This window comes from Mesoplodon bidens, assembly GCF_964165515.1.
Source record: "Mesoplodon bidens genome assembly, contig: HAP1_SCAFFOLD_665, whole genome shotgun sequence".
NCBI lineage: Eukaryota > Metazoa > Chordata > Mammalia > Artiodactyla > Ziphiidae > Mesoplodon > Mesoplodon bidens.
Window position 1 is genome coordinate 164,059 of NW_027672069.1, and position 25,154 is coordinate 189,212.

General features: G+C 35.9%; 1 pseudogene across 1 annotated transcript; it reads left to right on the forward strand.

The window, feature by feature from the left end:
• The first annotated feature begins 207 nt into the window (after positions 1-207).
• On the forward strand, positions 208-20,412 carry LOC308610620 (dual specificity protein kinase CLK4-like; annotated as a pseudogene). The gene is made up of 14 exons: positions 208-347; positions 1,114-1,179; positions 5,183-5,251; positions 7,862-8,015; positions 9,067-9,157; positions 9,554-9,620; positions 12,569-12,685; positions 12,778-12,944; positions 13,151-13,245; positions 13,496-13,625; positions 16,396-16,478; positions 19,289-19,368; positions 20,091-20,181; positions 20,262-20,412. The product of its transcript is annotated as a dual specificity protein kinase CLK4-like (transcript).
• Positions 20,413-25,154: the final 4,742 nt, after the last annotated feature.

Consider the following 25,154-nt stretch of genomic DNA (forward strand, 5'->3'; position numbering starts at 1 on the left):
ATCATCTGACATACCAGTGGGATAGTGCCTCCATGCCTTGGGAACCATTACCTATGAAGATTTTAGAACCTGTATGACCCCATGTGCTGGTTTTTTTCTATTTAATTAATATTAATGTGAAATATTTTATTTACTAAATATAACCGTCTGTAAATTCCACAACTCACTTTTCATTTCCATTAACAGATGAGGCATTCCAGAAGAACTCACTGCCCTGACTGGGATAACAGAGAAAGCTGGGGACATGAAAGCTACAGTGGAAGTCACAAACGGAAAAGGAGATCCCACAGTAGTACACAAGAGAACAGACATTGTAAACCACATCACCAGCTTAAAGAATCTTATTGGTAAATTACGCTTGAACTAGTACCATTTTAACACTAATAGTTGTAATGACTTGTCATTAGCTTATATAGCTTTCATCTGTCAGATTGTTTTATAAATCAGTCAACAAATACTCATTCAGAAAATATTTACTGAGTGCCTCTTATATGCTAGACACTGCTGTGAATAGAACAGAGTTCCTACTCTCACATATCTGTGTACATTTGGGAGCTGTAGGAAACAGTTGCTGGAGTCCCAGCTGCCAGTAATATAGTTGTGGGAAATGAGACACACGAAAGTTAAGTAAGTGATTAAAGGACCAGTGAGTGCCTTTAACTTGTATGTAGTAGGGAGAGCTGTACATTGGGGCACTTATTTAGGGTTCCACAAATGAGAGCTAATGAAGGGTCGGGAAGAGTTCATCCAGATGGAAAAATAGCATGTGGTGTGTGAGAATGTTAAAGTGTGTTGGGGATTAGTTGCTTATACTGTATTCTACAGGTTATATTTGTAGATAAGGCCAGTGAATATGTTTGGGACTTTTAGAAGCTTGGCTGTTGTAAGAAGGACCTCATTAAAAATTTCCAATGGCATGTGTCCTGTTCTGTTGTATTCTTACCAGTGTAAAATTTGGAGGTACTACATTTATATAGAATTGAAGGAATTTTTCAAGTTCCTAAATGATTAAACAAAGCCTAGGTGAATAGAGTTTCTTTCATTCTGTCCTCCGTTAATTTCCCTTTCTCATTTGTTTTTGATGGTTCTATGTTTTCTCCTTGTTTTGTGCAGATGTTCCACTGGGACTGTTTGCCAGATTGCTTTCTAAATTAGCCAACTGGCGTTATTTAAAAAACAGTATGCAATTTTTTTCCTTCTCCATGGCAAAACAGACTTGTTCTGTAGAACAGTGAGCTTGTTGTTAATCAGTGCAGACTAATCATTCTTCACACACTATCATATGGAGGGAAGAGGGAGAATCTATGCCAGGATTTCAATGACCTGAGCTAATTGATGTATTATACAAGAATATCTGTACCCTATATTATGATAACTACAAAATACTCTGTAAGCCTTAACATATAGTACTAACCATTCATGGATTTATTATGCATTGTATGTGTCGAAAGGAAGTGATATGAATGATGAACAGTTATTCATATTCACAATTAACCACATCAAGATGATACTGAGTCAGTGCAATAACCACTAGGCCAATAGTTTCTTCTTTGATATTGGCACCAGAGATGTCTGGTGCTAATTGCTCTCCGTAATCTGGAGTAATCTAATAGTCTTTTTCAAGATTCAAATCTTCATAAGAGTTTTTCTTTTGTAAAATTATTGGAAAAAAAATGAAAAATACAGAAGCATATAAAGAAGGTTCTCTTGGTAGGATGCTAGTCCCTCATTTGGATGTAAAGTTATTTCTTCTGAAAAATATCTTTGTATACAAATCTTTGCCTCTGAATATTTCCTGAAAATAGGTTCTAAGAAGGGACAGTTTCAAGTGAAAGGGTGTGACCTCTTATAAGGCTCTTGCTACATATTCACATATTTTTCCACATATTTTTCTAGAAAGTTTGTACCAAGTTACACTCCCTACGACATGCTGTCACTAGTCTTGTGTATTTTGAAATGCCAAGAATAGTGTTTTCTTTTCATTTGAATGTTTAAATTTCTGCGGAATTTGTCCTCTGTCATGTGCTTATTGAACACTTGAATATTTTTTTAATTGAAGTCTAGTTGATTGTGAACATTATTTTTGTATTCTTAGCCTATTTTTTCTATTAAAGCATATTTTTCTTATGATTTATCAGCGCTTTTATTGTATATCAATTATCTTACCTTTTTTCCTATATATTTCAGAGTGTCTTTTCTTTCTGATTTGTAAGTAGCCTGTGAATTGCTCCCTTCCTACAAGCTTAATCAATTAATTCTACACAGGAAGACTGATGTGGCTGTGAACACTGTGAACACATTTTATATCCTTAAATGTCTTGTTGTAACATAGAGTATCAAGCCTTAAACCAGTGATTCTCAAACTTTAGTGTGAATAGAATCACTTTGGAGGTATGTTTAAAATGCATATTACCAGATTATTCAGTGAGTCTGACCTGGGGTCCAGGGATCTTCATTTTTAAAAATTCAGTATTTCGATATTGTTAATAAACAGACCACCCTTTGAGAAACACTGTTTTAAGCCCTTTAGCCTGGCATGCAAGATTTTGGATGATCTGTTCCCAGCTTATTTATTTGCCTATGTTCCCCTATGTGAAAATTGCTCTTGCTGAAATTGTCTACTTACTATTTCCTAAGTAACATGTAGACAAACTCATCTCTAAACCATTCTGGCTAAAAGTACTCTATAAATGTAAGATGGTCATATGCCATTTTTCTTTCCTGGCACTTCTTCTACTTCCTACTTTATCCAAATCCTGATGTCCCTATAAGATGCAACTCTTCCCTTCTTTTTCACGAAATCTTCCCTGACCATTTTAAGCATTATGAGTTTTTTCTCCTAAGCACTCATATCCAGGCTTTCGGCATTTCCTGCATGGTTGAGTTTTGTTTTATTTTTGTGTGAGTAATCTCAAATTGAACAGTTATTTGTTGGCAGGGATTTTGCCTCATATGTTTTTTATCTTCCACAGGACCTGTGTGGAAATAGAAACAAATGCCCATAGCCTCATTAGTCTTGGCTGTTTTAAAGAACTACAGTGAAATATTCACTGGACATTCAGTGACTATTTTTAGAAATTCAATCAGTCTGTTCATCCTATTCACTCTGTCCATATAGCCTTTATAATTCTGTAGACTTTGTTTATATAATCTCTAAGGCTCGGTTGTTGTAGGCTGAAGAGGTCGTCATCTTTTTAGTTTATCCTCATAGTATTACTTCACTCCATGTTTGTTATTCTATAGATTATTTATGGATTATCAGCAGCTCTAATTTCATGCACTAGTCCCGCTAAGGATTATTAGTGTTAGAGTTTTCCGATACATTTTAGACTTTTATGGGAAGGATGTCTTACAGAATTAAACAGATGCCCTTTAGAGTATGGTAATTTCTAGTTTGACGTATTGTAGATCTCTCCCTTAACGGTTCCAAGCAACTGATCAGATCCCTGACTTAGACCCAGATTTAGACCCTAATATCCTGAGTTGTTTCTCCAATGGCTAGAACTTAAGGCTGACACTGGGGAAAGGGGGTTTCTGCATCTCCCCAGCCTGGATTTGATGCCAGCCCTGTTGAGTAGCAGTTTTAGAGATGCTTCTCCTTTATTTTTGCATAAACCAGCCTCCTGAGAAAAAAGAATGACAACATATTCTGGGAAAAAGAACGAGGTTAGTGAGGGCAGTCTAGTTAACATCTGTCACTCCATTACTTGTCAGGATTATTTTAGCTGGTGTGTCTGACTGGGCAGGTGTCCCCTCTCTCCCTCAGTGCTCCACGTGCATCCCTCTTGAAGCTTCCCACTGTTGGAAAGGATACTCATCCCAGGTAGAGAGGGGTACAGGAAACTGGTTCAGTTGACTCTGTCTTTTTCTTTCCATCAAATCAAGGCTGCTTAACTGGAATCCATTGACTTCCTGAGGTCCATGATCTCTGAAATTCCTTGCCAAGTTTTGTTTACGCATTTGTGCATTTCTTAGGGGAGAGGGTCCATACCTCTCAATTAGATTTTCAAAGGGATCTGTAGATTCATCAGTTAAGCACTATGGGGCTTACCTGGTGGTGCAGTGGTTGACAGTCCGCCTGCTGATGCAGGGGACACAGGTTCGTGTCCCGGTCCGGGAGGATCCCACATGCCGTGGAGTGGCTAGGCCCATGAGCCATGGATGCTGGGCCTGCGCATCCGGAGCCTGTGCTCCACAACGGGAGAGGCCACAACTGTGAGAGGCCTGCGTACCGCAAAAAAAATAATAAAAATAAAAAAATAAGGTAAGCACTATGGCACTAGATGATGCTGTTTTCCCTGAATTCTTGTTTATTTCACAAGCAGGAGTGACAGGAAATTCAAAATGCAAAGGGAAGTAGGGGGTTGGGAAATCCTAAGCAAGCAATGACAAGAACCTTTTCTCATTTGAGGGGCATATATTTTGGATATTTTTGGCACATGAAGCAGCCTTCAAAAACTGTGTTGCCTATTTCTCAGAAAGATACAGGAAGCTCGAAATAGAGGAGAGGAGATGGAATAGGTGGTGTGTATAATAATACTGGCACATACAATAGGATTTAGAATGTGCTCTACAACCATGGCAAATCGTTTTCCTTCTAGGGATCTCAGTGTAGTCATCTGTAAAATGAAAGGCCTGAAATATATTTAAGATTCCTTTTAGCTCTAATACACCTTTTGTGAAAGAACTCTGTGTGCCAGAGATACCTAACTTACATTAAGAAGGAAAGGAATCCTGTTTTGCCTGCCTCATGTTGTGTGTGGCTCTGCAAAAAGGAAGAGAGCTTAGTTACAGATGCATATATCATAAGATTGATGAATTTCAGAAGAGCAGTTTTGTGAATTTTTGGTCTTAACTTTCACCAGAAGGTAAAGGGACACTTAATCAAGTAAACACTGAATATGTTGAATGATTTCACCCAAGGTTTGTTCCTTCATAGCAGTATATATTAATAGAGATATATGTACCCATTTGCTTGTTGGTTAAAGTAAAATTAGTTAAGTTTTGTGAGTTAAGTATAAATTCTAATTCATCAATTTGTATTTTTTTCTTTTATTGAGTTAGCTGTTGAAACCAGGAATTCTTGAGAGAATGTTTTATTTTAACCACGTTAAAATGTGGTTAAACGTTAAAGCATTCTAGAATGAAGAGAGTAATTTTAAATCCTTTAATGTGTTTGCAGTCATTATTTAGAAGCAAGGTTCTTGATTGAGAGATATTATCGGGACCGGAGATACATTGATGAATACAGAAATGACTACTGCAAAAGATATGTTCCTAACATTGATGAATACAGAAATGACTGCTGCAAAAGATACGTTCTTAACATTGATGAATACAGAAATGACTGCTGCAAAAGATACGTTCCTAGCATTGATGAATACAGAAATGACTGCTGCAAAACATACGTTCTTAACATTGATGAATACAGAAATGACTGCTGCAAAAGATACGTTCCAAACATTGATGAATACAGAAGTGACTGCTGCAAAAGATACGTTCCTAACATTGATGAATACAGAAGTGACTGCTGCAAAAGATACGTTCCTAACATTGATGAATACAGAAATGACTACTGCAAAAGATACGTTCCTAACATTGATGAATACAGAAATGACTACTGCAAAAGATACGTTCCTAACATTGATGAATACAGAAATGACTACTGCAAAAGATACGTTCCTAACATTGATGAATACAGAAATGACTACTGCAAAAGATACGTTCCTAACATTGATGAATACAGAAATGACTCCTGCAAAAGATACGTTCCTAACATTGATGAATACAGAAATGACTCCTGCAAAAGATACGTTCCTAACATTGATGAATACAGAAATGACTGCTGCAAAAGATACGTTCCTAACATTGATGAATACAGAAGTGACTGCTGCAAAAGATACGTTCCTAACATTGATGAATACAGAAGTGACTGCTGCAAAAGATACGTTCCTAACATTGATGAATACAGAAGTGACTGCTGCAAAAGATACGTTCCTAACATTGATGAATACAGAAGTGACTGCTGGAAAAGTTATGTTCCTAACATTGATGAATACAGAAGTGACTGCTGCAAAAGATACGTTCCTAACATTGATGAATACAGAAGTGACTGCTGCAAAAGATACGTTCGTAACATTGATGAATACAGAAGTGACTGCTGCAAAAGATACGTTCCTAACATTGATGAATACAGAAGTGACTGCTGCAAAAGATACGTTCCTAACATTGATGAATACAGAAGTGACTGCTGCAAAAGATACGTTCCTAACATTGATGAATACAGAAATGACTATTGCAAAAGATACGTTCGTAACATTGATGAATACAGAAGTGACTGCTGCAAAAGATACGTTCCAAACATTGATGAATACAGAAGTGACTGCTGCAAAAGATACGTTCCTAACATTGATGAATACAGAAGTGACTGCTGCAAAAGATACGTTCCTAACATTGATGAATACAGAAATGACTGCTGGAAAAGTTATGTTCCTAACATTGATGAATACAGAAGTGACTGCTGCAAAAGATACGTTCGTAACATTGATGAATACAGAAGTGACTGCTGCAAAAGATACGTTCGTAACATTGATGAATACAGAAGTGACTGCTGCAAAAGATACGTTCCTAACATTGATGAATACAGAAGTGACTGCTGCAAAAGATACGTTCCTAACATTGATGAATACAGAAATGACTATTGCAAAAGATACGTTCGTAACATTGATGAATACAGAAGTGACTGCTGCAAAAGATACGTTCCAAACATTGATGAATACAGAAGTGACTGCTGCAAAAGATACGTTCCTAACATTGATGAATACAGAAGTGACTGCTGCAAAAGATACGTTCCTAACATTGATGAATACAGAAATGACTATTGCAAAAGATACATTCCTAACATTGATGAATACAGAAATGACTACTGCAAAAGATACGTTCCTAACATTGATGAATACAGAAATGACTACTGCAAAAGATACGTTCCTAACATTGATGAATACAGAAATGACTACTGCAAAAGATACGTTCCTAACATTGATGAATACAGAAATGACTACTGCAAAAGACACGTTCCTAACATTGATGAATACAGAAATGACTACTGCAAAAGACACGTTCCTAACATTGATGAATACAGAAATGACTACTGCAAAAGATACGTTCCTAACATTGATGAATACAGAAATGACTGCTGCAAAAGATACGTTCCTAACATTGATGAATACAGAAATGACTGCTGCAAAAGATACGTTCCTAACATTGATGAATACAGAAATGACTGCTGCAAAAGATACGTTCCTAACATTGATGAATACAGAAATGACTGCTGCAAAAGATACGTTCCTAACATTGATGAATACAGAAGTGACTGCTGCAAAAGATACGTTCCTAACATTGATGAATACAGAAGTGACTGCTGCAAAAGATACGTTCCTAACATTGATGAATACAGAAGTGACTGCTGCAAAAGATACGTTCCTAACATTGATGAATACAGAAGTGACTGCTGCAAAAGATACGTTCCTAACATTGATGAATACAGAAGTGACTGCTGCAAAAGATACGTTCCTAACATTGATGAATACAGAAGTGACTGCTGCAAAAGATACGTTCGTAACATTGATGAATACAGAAGTGACTGCTGCAAAAGATACGTTCGTAACATTGATGAATACAGAAATGACTGCTGCAAAAGATACGTTCGTAACATTGATGAATCCAGAAATGACTGCTGCAAAAGATACGTTCGTAACATTGATGAATCCAGAAATGACTACTGCAAAAGATATGTTCCTAACATTGATGAATACAGAAATGACTACTGCAAAGGATATGTTCCTAACATTGATGAATACAGAAATGACTACTGCAAAGGATATGTTCCTAGACGTTATCACACAGATGTTGAAAGCAGTTATCGAATTCACTGCAGTAAATCTTCAGTCCGAAGCTGGAGAAGCAGTCCTAAAAGGAAGTGTAATAGACACTGTTCAAGTAATCAGTCACGTTCGGTATGATTGATTTTGTTTTTATTTTGGGTGGATACTTATTTGTGTGTAAAAGCTCTTACTGAGCCAATAAGTTTGAAAAAGTTTATAATACTATATGAATATAATTGTGTTTATATTACTTGAATCCTTAAAGGAAACTTCCAAATTCTTACAACTTATCTGCATTTATTAGTTAGTCCTCATTTGCCCACATTTACTCATTTTCTGCAGACCAGATCATGAGGTTCTTGATTTTAATGTTAAAAATATTTTTATCTTTTATAACATAATCATATGAAAAGATGAAGCACCCATCTTTTCCTTCATCTTAAACATTTTTTACTTTAAAAGAAACCCCTTTTCCAGTACTTGGAGACAAATGTAGAAAGTTGCACTGGTGGATACTTACCCTGTGTATAGCACAATCTGCAATTAGTTCCATTGGAGTTCTGAAAGTGGGTGCTGAAGGGGAAATTATTGTCCAGAAAGCCTGCCCTTTTTTTTTACACTCATGAATCTTCACTTGTTTGCAGTAAACTATGAATTATTATTTTCCTCCCCAAGTTTTCTTCACTAGAACTATCATTGATTAGATCAAACATTGACATTAGCCTTTATTTTCCCCTTTTATTTTAATAAGTATGTTTAAAAATATTGCTAAGTATCAATTTGTACTAATCTTGACATTTTAAAACATTTTCCTGCCAAACTAGACATTTCAACTCACAGCATAGGCTATTTTATAACGAGATTAATAGATCATGACATTGCATTCTTTAAATTTCAGACTTCAATTAAGTCAGTATTTTAGAGACAATTGTGTTGTTTTTTCTATTGCCACTTTAAGTAACTTATCTGAAAATCTTGCCATGTTTTTCTTCTGTAACATAAACTGTGTCCTGTGAATTTCTGGGGACTGAATTTGAAATTGCTCCTGCCAACTGTTCGTGGCCTGGTTCTTATCTGAATGCCTGAATATCTGCCCGCTGAATGAATTGCGTATTCTGCCCTGAATTCACTCTGCTATATTGATTGGCAGGACGATCTTGGTGCTGCCCACTTGCCGTTCCAGAAGAGCCACCAAAGGAAAAGATCCAGGAGTATAGAAGATGATGAAGAGGGTTACCTTATCTGTCAAAGTGGAGACGTTCTAAAAGCAAGATGTATAGAATATTTTTCAACACTTTTTAAACTTTGCAGACAGAATAATCTTTTTATGAATAGTTTGTCAGCGGGGGGCTAAAGAACTCTTCATTGTTTTTTTGTTTTTTTTTGTGGGTTTGTTTGTTGTTCTTTTGTATTTCTTCTTTTCTATAGAGTTTAAATATTTCTACTCTAAAGTTCCAAAATAATCAGTGGAATTTGAGATTAGAGCAAGAAAGATAGCTCTATCTAAATTATTTTTGTAGCAGCTGAAAATAAAATAATTTGAGTGCTGGAACCTTAATTATGCTTTAATAGAGAGCATTTGAAAAAATTCCACACTTAAGCATTCATTATTTGAATAACTGATAATTTGTACTCAGGTACTTACACTTCTTTCTCCCCCCTCACTTTAGATGAAATCGTGAACACTTTGGGAGAAGGGACCTTTGGCAGAGTTGTAGAGTGCATTGATCATGGCATGTAAGTTTGTTGTTTTTCTTTTTTGAACATTCTGATATTTTTGGTGGAGAAGGATCCATAATTTAGATGAAATGGAATTTAAGTGGTAGCTATGTGTTTTCCTGGGAGGTATAAGTATTCAAAAGTTCTTGGACTGTGTATGATTTATTTACCATAAGTATGGATTTTGACCAAGAATGTTGAAAATTTTTATCAGATGGAGTTCATTGAAATTAATGTCTGTGTTCAAGTGAAGACTTTCCCAGAACTTAGGTCCTTAGCTTTCTATAAGAGATTTGGAGTGCTTTACCCTACTTTTGAATTGCAGAGACAATAAATTAGCATGTCTAATCTTCTTGGTTCAGAAACTTTTATTTCCAAAGGATAATATTTGCACGTTAGGGTTAGCTTCTCAAACTATAAATAAATTATATTACTTGAAGCCTACAGAATAAAGTCCAGATTCTTTAACGAGTTATACTAAACTTTTTGTTATTTGACCCTCTCTGCTTCATTTTCATGTTTTCCTCTAGGATCTCTATTCTGCGGTTGCAAATTTTTTTGTAAGTGAACGTCTTACAACAGTTTAGTGGAAACTGCACATTTCTAAATTGACATCTCAACTTTTCATCATAAAATAGTTGAGGATGTAATTTCCAGCTTATTGTAAATGGAGATTTTTTTTAAAAAAAACATATCTCTCTTTCTAAATATGTTTGGGGGACTCTAAATACAGTAGCTTGATACCTCCTGTCATCCATGAACAAACTTTTCTTGAATACTTAGAAATGCTTTATCTTGAACTTAAATTTTACTTCTCTTTTCATAAAGAATATTATCCTAAGTGTCTTTTATTATCACCCTTTCCTCTCTATGACAAAAATGTGAACATAAAGTAAAATTTTAAGATATTTTGAAATACTTTGACTTAGGAAATTTGCTAAGAATTCCCATCTATTCTTCACCCAGATTCCACAAATGTTAACATTTTACAGTGTTTAATCATTCTCTATATTTACATGTTATATGCATTTTCAAGTTTTGCCAGCTTATCTACAACCTGGTTCACATTTCACTAGTTGTCCCATTTAGGTCTTTTAAAAATTTCTTGAAGTTCCAAGACTTGAGTATTTGAGATATTCCAATGAATAGTATTCAATTGATCAAGTAAAAATCTGTTACAAATTTTGATACTTATTAGACCTAAAATATACAATGTAATTGAAAATATATCTTTTATTGAGATGGTTGGGGCCTTTGAAAAATGAGTTCCTGTGTCCATAGATAAATCTTACTGTTTTAACATTAAGTTTCCATTTTTCTTTTTTTTAATTGACAAGTAATATGTAAGCTTATAAGTTTAAGGTGTATAATGTTGGTTTGAACATTTATATACTGCAATATGATTACTATAGTAGCATTAGCTAACACCATTATCCATTTTTCATTTTTATAGCTATTAGCACTGTTCATTTTTATAGCTTATTAGCAGTTAGAAAACTTGTCCATATGATGAAATAGATGAGACTAGAAGAAGTTTTGTCACAGCAGTTTTATAGTAATTCTTTTAAGTCTGGACATATATGCTATACATCATAGGGAGATAAATCATTAAAAATTTATTTTGATGATTATATATCAGACCACAACTTCACTGGGACCTTGTCAAAAGAAATGAGTTTGGAATAGGTTTGCTATCCAGCCACTAGAAAAATTTTTGCCTCAAAGAATTTTTTCTTTCTTTTTTATAAACAGCCTGGTGCACAAACCTTGCCATATTAATTTCACGTGCATGGGGTTCTCTTTTGTAATGTGGGAAGGCCATAGTGAAAAATGCAGGGTTGACTGCTGGCTTGTATTCAAGAAGATCAGGTTTAGAAAAGAGGACCGAAGGAAGCTGAAGATTTGGAAATCCTTTTCCTCAAAATCATTTACGGCTTTTTTTTTTTGGCCGCGCCACATGGCTTGCGGGATCTCAGCTCCTCGACCAGGGATTGAACCTGTGCCCACGGCAGTGAAAGCTCATGTCTTAAGCCACTGGACCACCAGGGAATTCCCTCTGTACTTTTTAGGAAGTACTACAGATGCCCCGGTCTAAAACACGCTACCCTACATTGTTGCTATTTATACCTATTCGCATCCGTGAATGCACTAAACATTTTTTTGGCTTGATGACTTATTGCTGGTGTCTCCTTTGCCAGAATTATCTAACAAACTGATAGTTGTCTTTCTTCTCTGAAGAAGTCTGAGCTCCCCTAACTCTGATGGTTAGGTTCTTTCTTCTCTCTATTCCTTATACCAGGCACTTCTAACCTAATGATAAGTTGTTCAAGTGTCTGTCTTTTCCATTAGTCTGTGAGGTACATGGAACAAGCTCTTTCTAACAGTGATTCCAATGCAACATCTGGCACATTCGGTCTAGCCTGGCGAATGAGTGAATGTTTTCAGCAGTAGTATGTTCAAGGTTTATATTTTTATCCTTTTTTTAAAAAAAAACTACTTATAAAATCTAGGTAAATTTTAACTTTTGGAAACAAACATTAACGTTCATAAGTATTAAGAGAAATCATCACTCTGTATAATGTATATTTTGTCAAAATGTTTTGAAAAAAATGTTTATAGATCTGCTATAATATACCCTGAAAGATTATTTTAGGAAAATAGCATAGAGTGATTGGTACTTAACAAGATGATGCTTTAGAGCAGGGGTCCCCAACCCCTGGGCCGTGGACTGGTAGGAACTGGGCCTAACAGCAGGAGGTGAGCAGTGGGCGAGTGAGTGAAACTTCATCTGCTGCTCACCATAGCTTGCATTACCACCTGAACCATCACACCCTCCCCTCAACCATGGAAAAATTGTCTTCCATGTAACCGGTCCCTGGTGCCAAAAAGGTTGGTGACAGCTGCTCTAGAGGATACATGTCTTCAACGCGCTTCTGTACATTTACCATTTTCATTTTGTTTTTAAGGGGTGGCATACATGTCGCAATGAAAATCATAAAAAATGTGGGACAATATCGTGAAGCAGCTCATTCAGAAATCGAAGTATTGGAATATTTAAATAGTACTGATCCCAATAATGTCTTGTAAGTAAGAAACTTGGAACTGTGATCCATTATGTTACATGAAATAATCAGAATTCTGTGAACTGAATTATTTGTATTCTGATCTGTTTCAGCCGATGTGTCCAGATGCTAGAATGGTTTGATCATCATGGTCATATTTGTATTGTGTTCGAACTCCTGGGACTTAGTACCTATGATTTCATTAAAGAAAATAGCTTTCTGCCATTTCAAATTGACCATATCAGGCAAATGGCATATCAGATCTGTCAGACAATAAATTGTAAGTATACTTGTTAAATTTTTAAATACCAGTAAATTAAAGGTTTTATTGGACAAGCAACATATCAAACCATTGTCACTAAAAATGCACGTTGCAAGTAAAGATGAAACCACTTTTGATCCCTACCTCTACTACTAATTCTCCTTTCCCCCGGTACAGATTAAATTTGTAAGTGAAACTAATAATGTCTTTTTGTTCTTTTGTAGTTTTGCATCATAATAAATTAACCCATACAGATCTGAAGCCTGAAAATATTTTATTTGTGGAGTCTGACTATGTAGTCAAGTATAATTCAAAAATGGTAAGTTACACTTGTTTTAATTTTGGTAGTTGTCTTTAAAATTAATTTAGCTTGGTGATCCTTGGATGAGGAATTTTACCTTTGAGGCTTATTATATCCTGACGTTTAACCCCAAAAGGGTAATCCTTTGCCTTTCTCATGGGGTTATTTTGAAAATCAAAAAGAGAATTCATGTGCAAGCCTTTTGGATAGTGCTATAAAATATTTCATATCTTTATTGATCTTTGTGTTTACTTAACTGTATCTCTAGAAACGTGATGAACGCACACTGCAAAACACAGATATCAAAATTATTGACTTAGGAAGTGCAACATACGATGATGAACATCATAGCACTTTGGTATCTACACGGCATTACAGAGCTCCAGAGGTCATTTTGGGTTAGTAGATACCAGACTTCCTGATATTTTAATTGAAAAAGAGATATTTTGTTCTCTATAGCTTTTATTGGGGGGCAGGTAGTTGGGGGATAGCTGTAATTTTCTTAGCAGTGTACAGAAAATGTTTTCTGTTTTCATGAAAGCTGTCTGGACATTGCTATAAATATTTTTCCTGAGTGGGAAAAATGTGATATCATCTGTAAAGATATTCCAGGTGGTGGTTCTTTTTGAACAAGTCAGTCTTACAAGATCATAAGAGAACAAGCTGTATTGGCTAAGTCCATGACAGCAGTGTGATTTTGAAGCGATGTGGGCACCTCTTTTCGTCTCATCACAAAGCATGGTGCTGGGGAAAATGCTAAAGATTTGGCTGGCAGACATCTAGATGTAGGGTGGATGGAGGTTAAGAGGAGAAGAAAGAGGGGCTAGTCTAAGAGGAGAGCTTCTTTGATCATCTTTGACATGGGAAAGCATGGAAAGGAAAATTAGTTAAGGTGCAGGGTTTTTCAATATTAATAAAAGGGAACTCAGTGAGGGAGAGCACATCTTATGCCTCAAAATTTAAAAGTTCGAGACCGAGTCATGTTGATAGAGCAAGGAAGTCAGGGATGGATTTGGGGGCTTGGAGACAGTGGGAAAAATTCAGATCAGGTGATATTGGGAGATAGGTAAATGGTATAAGCATATTACTTTGCCAAAAGTAAGTTTCAACCGAGGTTGATAGTAAAACATCTTTGTGGAATCAGTCTTTTCCACTTTTTACCTTTTGTCTAAGAGGACTTGGTAGTTGAGAATATGAGTGTGAGAGCAAACTAATGATGTTTACCTAGAGTAAAGAATTAGTAAAAGGGACAGGAAATTAAGAATAGTTTGTAGTGCTGGCTAGTTGAACTTTCCATGATGGTAGAAATGTTGTATATCTGCACTATCCAACATGGTAGCCATTAGTAGCCACACGTAGACTACTGTGTACGTTCAGTATAGCCAGTGTGACTGAGGAACTGAATTTTAAATTAATTAAACTTTTCGATTTAAATAACCACATGTGGCTAGTGGCTACCACATAGGATAGCACAGGTTTGGAGCTCATCTTTGAGATTGATGTTACTAGGATTTCTGCTTAGTATGGTCTGAAAGAAGCTGCTATGTTGCAGTAGTTTAGAAAGTGTATTCATGGTTGAGGTCTGAAGGCTGCAATGAAGGTAAAAGAAAAGAGTGTGGGAGGAGATTGTGGACAGATAGGTATTTTCAGAGCTTAAAAAGAGATAACTTGCTGTGTTTTATCAATTTTAAGAAGATTTTTCTCCACATTTTAACATGTGAGGAAACATAGGACAAAACGGCATTTTTTCTTGGTTATTGGTTCACAAAACAGTGGTGTATCTTACAGTTAGTTAATGGCCTCCTCCTAGATTGTGTAAGATACAGTGATTCCTAGTAATAATACAGTCCCATGTGTGGCCAGGCTGGGGATAGTTGATATAAATCTGAAATTGGGGTTATTGGTGTTTAGGAAAAGAAATGAACAGATGGGAAGATTAGAAGGGTTCTTTGTGTGTTTGTGAAGTGTTACTCCTGAGGATTAAGGCAGAATTAGGTTGAAGAGGAAGATGTTGTCAGGTGCCACCACTGAGGAGGACAGTTGGTCTCATGACTTGGGTGTTGGTAGTAAACAGAAGTTGGTAAATGTGAATGATGTGAAATTCCAAAGAGTATGAGAGCTGAGCCATAAGAGAATGAGGTAGTTTACAGTCACTTGGGAGAAAGCTGGACTGGGAGACAGGAGTGGCTGGAAAAGAAAACTTTCATCTTAGATCCAAGCTCTATCATTTGCAGATTTTGTATGTGTTACTGTAAGTAGAAACCATGCTCCATTATCCTTTTGTTCAAGTGATAAGTACCATGAGGGTTAATAAAAATGGCTAAATCATAGTCAAGTTCCTTGAATATATTGTTCCTTCCCTTGTCTTTAAATTCAGTAATGTTACTGAAAGTAATTGAAATGTCTTTTAAAGTAGGTTTTATTTGTACATTATTTTTTTATTAAAAACTTAATCTATAAAAGGTTAAAACATCTGTATGTTTTAGGTTTACACTTTTCCTTTCTAAATAGATAGAGACTTAAGGCTAGGTGTTTTTTCTTTTCTGAATAATGTTACTATTGAGAATTCTGAAGGAGAAAATATATGATCATGTATAGACAACCTGAAAGTACATATATAGATACCTCTCTATGTGAACTTTAAATATCTGTATAATTCTGCTTATGGGTGACACTGCTTATAATATCCATTATAATTCTTACATAATTTATGTGACACTACTATTTCTTTTAATGGAAGAAATAAACTCAGATATCAAGCTGATGGTAATTGATAAGGGGTTAGTAATTACACTCTGAGGATAATTATTGACCTATGTTTGCACTAATAAAATGTAAAATTTCATAGAACAACCGTTAAGTGGGTATAACAGTGCTCCTCATTGCACAAGCAATTCAGAGACTATGGAATATTTGCTAACCCCTCTTACTTTCCATAAAATGCCTCCTCCCCCAGGTTAAAATACTGTAATTTGATACAAGAATATGGAGGACTCTGAAAGCATACTGAATAATGTTTGGTATAAAACTAAAAATGTAAACCCTGAATTTACTATCATATTCTCCTAAATGGGCTATATAAAGAGAGCACCCACATAGGAAAAGATATTGTGTATTGGCAATTAAAAATGGTTGCATAATAAAATGTTTGGTTTTGTTTTTAAATAGCTTTAGGTTGGTCTCAGCCATGTGATGTTTGGAGCATAGGTTGCATTCTTATTGAATATTACCTTGGTTTCACAGTCTTTCAGGTATGTATTTAGTAAATGTTACTTACTGATTCATAATGAGCTTTAATGTTAAAGGCATGTTAAAGTTTTTGTTTCCATATTGGAAAGTTGCCATAGTGTCATTATTCTTAAGATGTAAACTTCCATGTGCAAAATAGTCATCCTTCTCTAAAACCATAGTCGAATGAAATACTCTCAGTGAATGGTCATAATTCATTCTGCATGTGGAGCTTTTAAACACGTGGTTCATATTGACTTCATATGATCCATTTTATTGTGATGCTCCTTCATAAATTTACATTAGTGTTACTATGGTCAGTTTTAATTCAGCTCTGGTTATGTTGCACTTTTATTAAAAGAATTCAGAAACAGTAAGTTGTATTAAGCATGTATGACACCCTAGGCACATTTCTAAGCACTATGTGTATAAAAATGAAAAGACAGCATCTCTCTCCTCAAGGAAGACATACACAGGATAGACATGGGAAAACGTACAGTACAATGTGATACTTGCTATAATGGAACAATGTAGAAGGGAACCCAGAAAAGGTGAACGGTTAAGTTTCCTTCGAGAAGGCATCACTGAGGAATAGGGAGTTTAATCCAAGCTATAAGGAAGAGTAAGAGTTTGTCAGAAAACTAGAGTGTGTGATGGCCATATCAGGAAGAAATGGTATTCATAAATGCAAGAGGCATAAAGGAAGCTACTCTAGTTGAGGAAGGATGATTAGTGCTGCTGGAGTGTCTTGGATAAATAGGAAAATGGTGTCAGTAGGCAAGTACTGATACATAGTGGACTTGTTTGCCATAGAAAGGTATTTGTTTTATCCTAGGAGTCAGTGGTTTCCAAATGTAGACCGGTCTAAAATGAAAATGATTTTGTAGGGTTGCCGTTCTGGCTTTCATTTAGAAATTATCTCTCCTCTTTTTTTTTGGTATTAAAATGTACTTTCTATGAAATGATAATAGTTATTGGCTTACTTGGCAGAACAAAAAGGAGAAAATGTTATTTAGGTCTCTACTTGTTTTCCTCATAATTTTGCTTATGTCGGAAAACTAAAAGTCTTGAAAGCTTCAAGTGGTGTAACCATTGGAGAACTTTAAGAGGGTTGTGATTTGATCAAGGTGTGTTGTTGGATGTTGTGAGGGTGGTTAGGAAGTTCCTGGCTAATACTGTCAAGGTTGCTTTGAGGTTATGGCAATGCAGGATGAGGAGGGAGGAAGCTGTGATGAATTATAAGTCACTTAGGTGGCTGTTGCAGAATATATGTGTTCACTGCTATGGGGCACCTCACCAAACTTCTGTCTACTCCGTAGAGATCTGTTAAAAGTACTCTGAGTTTGTAGACAAGTTTGATATCTAGAACGTAGCTGTCGGACATTTCTCGGGGGTGGTGTCTGGTTTTGTGGTAGTAAGCTATAGGGTCAAGGAAAAAGTTGAGCACAGTGCATGCTTTCTTCATTCTGACACATATAAAATCCTTCAGATGGTTTTATGATTGTAAATCATTCTGAGATCTTAAGCGTCGATTATTAACTTTGGTGTGAGATGTGGTTTATATTTTAATTCCACCCTCCAAAATAGTCTTCAACTAAGGAACTTTTTGAAGATAATGGAGCTTGTATTATTTATTCCTGTCATGACTTAAGAACATTTTGAAAGCAGTGTGCTAGGCACAGTAGTTAATGGATTTAAAAAGCATTGCACATAGACTCTGCTCTTCAGAGCAAGGATTGGCAAACTATATCCTATCTGATGCCTGCTTTAAAAAATGAAAAAGAATATGTGGTGGAGACCATCTGTGACCATCCAAGCCTAAAATATTTACTATCTGGTCCTTTATAGAAGAAGCTTTCCAGCCTCCGCTTAGGAGTCTACCATTTAGTTTAACAATTTATTCTACTTTAGCCAAAGCTCTGTTACTGTGTAATTTAAGAATATGAGTTTTGAGTTGGGTTCACAGCTCAGGTTTCCTCATTGATGAGCTATATGAGCTTGAGCTAGTATCTTAACCTCTTTGAAAGTTATGTTCCCACATTCCTAGCTCAAGGTTGTTGTAAGAATTATTGGGACTGTATTTTTATTGTCTAGGATTAGTGTTACAAAGTTGCTATCCATTGGGTAATGGAGGTTAGTTAAGCAACCGATAAAATGAGTAGCCAGGTTTTTGGTAATCTTCCCAGTCATCCCTCAGTTAAACAGTGCAAGTAATACAAATAAGGAAAAACTGTTCTGTTTTACATTAAACAACTTATTCGAACATTGTAAATCAACTGTACTTCAGTAAAATATACTTAAAAAGTTGTTCCTCAATCAGCTATACAAACCTTACCAATTCATTTCAGAAATCAGACAATCAGTGTAGCTCATTCAGTTTTATTCCATCTTTGAAGTAGAGTGTAATATAAATTGTATAGATGTCTAATCTAGTCCTTTTATGGAAACACTATTTTCTTGGTTTTTTCTTAACATTTATTTATTTACTTTTTTGGGGGGTTTACATTGGGTCTTCATTCCAGCACGTGGGCTTCTCTCTTGTTGTGGTACGTGGGTTTTCTCTCTCCACTTGTGGTGTGTGGGTTCCAGAGTGTGTGGGCTCTGTAATTTGTGGCTCGTGGGCTCTCTTGTGGTGGGCAGGCTTAGTTGCCCTGCAGCGTGTGGGATCTTAGTTCCCCGACCAGGGAGCGAACCCACGTCCCCCGCATTGGAAGGTGTATTCTCTACCACTGGACCACCAGGGAAGTCCCGGACACACTGTTTTCTTGTGTTATCCTTTTATGTGCATGTAGGGAAATGGAAAGTGCTAAGTTTCTTTTTCCTATTTTTTTAGACTAATGATGATAAAGAACACCTGGCAATGATGGAACATATATTAGGACCCATACCAACACACATGATTCAGAAAACAAGGTATGCTTTTTAAGATTAAAGTCCTTATTGTGTACATGCAGTGGCCTATATTCAAACTATAGAAAACCCATCTTTGTTGTTATTGCTTATTCCAAAGACTGTAGATTTTGAATTGTTTTTCATGAAGTCAAGTTTTTGAAAAGTAATGCAGTATTTACTTTGTGATCCAGTAAATAAAGTGGTGTTTTTATACTCAGGTTAACCTTTGCATAAATGTTTTCCTAGGTTGATTTAAAAATAATACATAGAGTAGTAAAACGAGCTTGATTTTGGAGTCCTATCTAAATTTGAATTCCAGACTGTTGCAAACCACATGTACGTCTTTGGACAAGAATACTATAAGTGGTTTCAAAACATAGCTTCACCGCAGAAGTCATCCAGGGAATTGTTAACGATTTCTAGCCCCATTCCAGATCTAGTGAAATCAGAATTTACAGGAATGGATCTAGGAACCTCTGTTTTTGAAGCTGGCATTGTTTCACATATGGTACAACTTAGGTGGGATACTAAAACTTCAGAGGGTACAAGATTAGGAAAAATACCATATAAGGTATCCAATATAATTATTGCTGAGATTTTTAGAAATTGTATGTTTATGTATATATAGAGAGATGTCTATGGTTCCATATTTTCCCCCAATCCCCTGTTTGGGGCAGGGTAAGAATGTGGGTTTGGGGTTTCTTTTTTTCTTAAAATTTAATCCAGACTTCTCTTTCCTATAGGAAACAGAAGTATTTTCATCATAATCAGCTAGATTGGGAGGAACATAGTTCTGCTGGTAGATATGTTACGAGACACTGCAAACCATTAAAGGTAAAACAAAAAAACCCCAAAAAAACCTGTTTTAACTATTTTTTATTGTCTTTCTTAAACAAAGTCATTTCTCCCCTCAGGAATTTATGCTCTGTCATGATGAAGAACATGAGAAACTGTTTGACCTGATTCAAAGAATGTTAGAATATGATCCAGTGAAAAGAATTACCTTGGATGAAGCATTGCAGCATCCTTTCTTTGACTTATTAAAAAAGAAATAAAATGGAAATCAGTGGTTTTACTATACTTCTCTAGAAGAGATTATTTAGGACTGTGTCAGTCAACTCTAAACATTCTAATATTTTTATAAACCTTAAATTATTTTGTACAGATAAGTGTAAATGCTGTATGTTTTGTATCAATTGCATAATTATCTTGTTAAGCAAATATGGTCTTGATAATGAATGAAATATAAAAGCTAAAATTAATTTTCCTTTTTTGAGATTAATTACCATTTTTAAAGACCTTTGGAATATCCTTTGCGTCTAGTGATTGATCTTGCTTTTTTGTACATGGAGGTTGACTCTTGGAAGTGATTTTTGTGTTTTGTTTTTTGTTTTTTTTGAGTAAAAGGAAATCTTGACTACTTCATTCTTAAATGAATATTCTTTATTTACCTCAAACTTTCCTTAACTTTAAAAGATTTTTCTGTAATTGTTGAACAGGTAATAAGTATTATTAACTTTAGGTAGGCAGGTATTAGAAACCAAAACGCATAGGAACTGTTTGCTGTTGGAATTTCATTAAATTGTAAGTATTGTGTTCTGTTTCATTGGTTGATGTCAGTGGTGGTAAGTAGCATTCATGGAAAGACATCCAACTTGTGCATCGTAATAGATTAATAAAACCACATACACACTTCGTTTAAGATTAAAGTCTAACTGGAAAGTTAGCTTGGAAAGTCCTGTTTTCCAATGGTTATTTATGTAGTTAGTCACAAATGTAGAAATAGGAATTCTGATGACTGAGGTTTTTGTTTTTAATGCCAAATCTTCAGGAGTCTAGAAATTGTCCAATGTCTGTCTCCTTACCATATGAAGTATAAATACTTAAACCTCAGCCTTTGAGACTTTATGGTTATTATTAAACAATTTGTATTTATGTTACTGTTTACAGGAAAACAAAAAAAAAGATGATTTGATCGGAGAACACTTGGGAAGAAAACTGCAGAAGTTTCCAGACCCTGATTGGTTAACATAATGAACTTTTTGTTTGTCTGTAGGTATTTTTTTCTGCTTACCTATTTACACATGAAAAACTAAGTGGTAGGGTCTTCCCTAGTGGCACAGTGGTTGAGAGTCCGCCTGCCGATGCAGGGGACACGGGTTCGTGCGCCGGTCCAGGAAGATCCCATATGCCGTGGAGCGGCTAGGCCTGTGAGCCATGACCTCTGAGCCTGCGCGTCTGAAGCCTGTGCTCCACAACGGGAGAGGCCACAACAGTGAGAGGCCCGTGTACCACAAAAAACAAAAAACAAACAAACAAACAAAACTACATGGTAAATGTTAATTTAGTAAAAAAAAAAAACCAAAACTATTGATCAGTCTGCCAGGTAAAAATATTTTTTGTTGTAGAATTCATGATTGCTTATCCAGATAAAGTTTTTTGTTAAAAGTATTCCCATTTCTGAAGTGCATTACCAAAAATTTGAGTTTCATCTGCATTCTGAACATAAGATGCATGTAATTTTTTGGTATGACAAATGGTGATACCAAGTGGGTTTCTCTACGTGATCCGCTGGTAGCATTTGCACATATAGTAAAGCTATGTTCCTGACGTTGACTAGGAATTTAAGAAAGCTGAAATAAGTTTTGCCATAGAATCACTGCCTAAATTATTCTTAGGCCTCTGATGCAGTCCACATATAGTTCAACTATGTTATATGTTATAAGGTTTTTTTTTAAAGGAGCATTTGATGTAAAGAAAAGGTTTTTCCTTAACACAGCAATCTCGTTATAGAGATTAAGAAGTCAGCCATCCTTTATTTTCCTCTCCATTTCCATACTGCTAGTGCCACTGTACTACCGAAGCCTCCTGACCTTTCCCTACAAGTGCTCCAGGTTCCCAAATTAATGTTTACTTTCTCCCCCATCAGAAACTCATTCCTTTGGAGTAGCTGATCTCAGGATATAGGAGGAAAGAAAACTATCCACACTCTTTCTTACTAAGAAGTTAATGATTGCTAACCCCTTTCCCTGCTGAAAAGTATTTACATTCTTCACTAAGGGCATTTGCTAGTTCCCAGGCCCAATTCATGGAAGTTTAGGAATTAAAGTGAAACTTCAGTGAATTAGGTAGGATAGAAGAAAAGTTTAGTGGTGAGGATGGTACCTCTGGTATCATATGAGTGTCTCCTGCTAACCTTCCTTCCCATCTTCTGTGAACTCTCAGGTTCCTACTCTTATTTGCCTTTTTCCTTGTACTTCTGGACTCAGTTTCTGAAAGCACCAGGTTTTTATTTGACAGTGTTGGGAGCTACAGCACTAACAGGAAAGGTTTAGAATGGCCAGTGTATAAATATGGATCATTTGTAACTGGGTATTTTCCCTCATGATTTGATGTCTCATAATTTACTATTTCTAGAAATTCCATTGACGTCAAACCTAGTTTTAAAAGTGCAGCTAAATAGGTTATTTCCAGTGTTTTCTGCTACTGCTTATTTGCTCAGGTGTTCTCATCCATGCATTCATCAAAATTTTTGGAGTAGACGAATAAAATTGACTTACGCAGTTGACAGTAGAAAAATACCCAGTGGAGTTTTGTAGTTTGTACAACTGAAAACTATTCCTCTGAATAATCTTGAAGGGCTTGATGCTAGAGAAATTAGAAATGACTCAGCCACGACTCCTGATAATTGCGGCTGAATTGTGACTTAAACTCATGTATCCTAGATTCTAGCATTGTGCCTTCTTGTGATAATACACCTTACTGAGTTAAAAACTTCAGTTTGATTCTTGTTCATGGTTCTGTGAAATGGGATGAAATGAATGTAATGGCTAATAGTTTAATTACTTGGATTCCATTTTTCTCACGTTTTTCTTTAGTAGTTGATACATAGCTTCAACCATCAAAATGGTTAAAATGGTATGATAATTTGAAAATATACTCTGTTTTAAGTAGATAGGCAGATAACCTATATTTAAACTTACCTTGACATCCTGGAATGAAGAAACACTTTGTCAGTTAGTGGCCTGGCTTTTTAACTCATTTCCAGTTTGAAATTTCTGATTCCCACAAAATTTGGTGCAAGTAAGTTATTTTAAATTTAAACATCCAAGGACTTCCAGGGTGGTGCAGTCATTAATAATCCACCTGCCAATGCAGATGACGCAGGTTTGAGCCCCAGTCCGCGAAGATCCCACATGGCAGAAGCACCTAAGTTGGAGTGCCACAACTGTTGAGCCTGAGCTCTAGAGCCCGAGAGCCACAACTACTGAGCCTATGTGCTGCAAGTACTGAAGACCGCATGCCTAGAACCTGTGCTCCTCAAGAGAAGCCACCGCAATGAGAAGCCTGCGCACCGCAACGAAGAGTAGCCCCCACTCACCGCAACTAGAGAAAGAGCACACACAGCAATGAAGACCCAACACAGCCAAAAATAAATAAGTTTTAAAAAATTTGTAAAGTTGAACATCTAGTACTTCGTTTAACAAGCTGCATTTTCAGGGAATTCCATAGTGGTCCAGTGGTTAGGGCTCTGCTTCCACTACAGGGGGCACTGGTTCAATCACTGGTCAGGAAACTAAGATCCCACATGCCAAGCAGCCAACAACAAAAAAAGGCAACCTTTTCAAATAGAACAGAAGAATTCATGAGTCATTAACAGTATTAATAGCGTCAGTAATTGTTGGCTTAGTAGATTGCACGTTTGCAAATAAATAGGTAGAAACAAATTTAATTCTTAAAAGAGTTGATCCAATTAGTTGGTTAATTGGTTTTATTTTTTTCCATATTTCATAGAGGGAAGGTAAAGTTTTAAGTCAGGTTGGCTTTACAACTCCTTGGCCAGTCTAGCCTTTGCGAACAGTTTTATGTTAGTGATTTTTTAAAATAACATGCAAAAGTTGAATAATGAACCTCTAAATATATATAGCCCAGCTTAAAAAATCAAAAGCATTTTGCAAATTTTGTTTCATCAGTTCCCCAACTTATTTTCCTGTTGCATTTAAGTACAAATGTCAGATACCATTTCATCCATATTTCTGTACTGTATATCTTTTACCATGAGTTTCTAATGCGAGTATCACACCTAACAAAATAATTCCTTATCTGGTAGGGTGTATAAAGTTTCATGATTGTCTAAAGAGTTATTTTAAGTTAGTTTGAATCAGTACCGAGTCAGGGTCCACACATAGCTAATTTGTCTCAGATCTCTTAATCACTATGTGCCTTTTTCTCCTCTTTTTATTTCTTTGCTAATTGAAACTTGGTCATTTGTCTTTAGAGAATTTCCCATATTCAATATTTCATTGCAGTGGTGTCCTTTCCTCTAGTCCCCACTTATCCTGTAAACTGATAGTTAGTGAAGTTTTTTTAATAGTATTCCTTCTGATAAATACAGAAGGGATTTTAGAAATACACTGTGTTGCTACTCTTTATGAAATATTATATTTGGGCACCAATCATCAGTGGATGCTAAAACCATGAGGGGAAAACTGATGGAGAACTTTAAAATGAAGGGATCAGGCTGAACCTCAGGTTGGCAACCAGATAGATGTGTTGATATGCGTCTGAGGTGATGCAATAGGAAATACACAGCACCTGTGGGGTATCACTGCCTTTAAAACAAAAACATTGAATTTGGATCTAGTCAAGCCTGTAGATTGAAATTGAAATATAAATAAACATCCCAACCCTTTTTGTTCATTTCTTACCTGTCTGTTAATTCTTTGGGGTAGCAGTTCAATGAATTAAAAGAGCTCAGACTTCTTACTAGCATGGTTTCAACTTTAGTCCTAGGCCTTCTCTGTGTT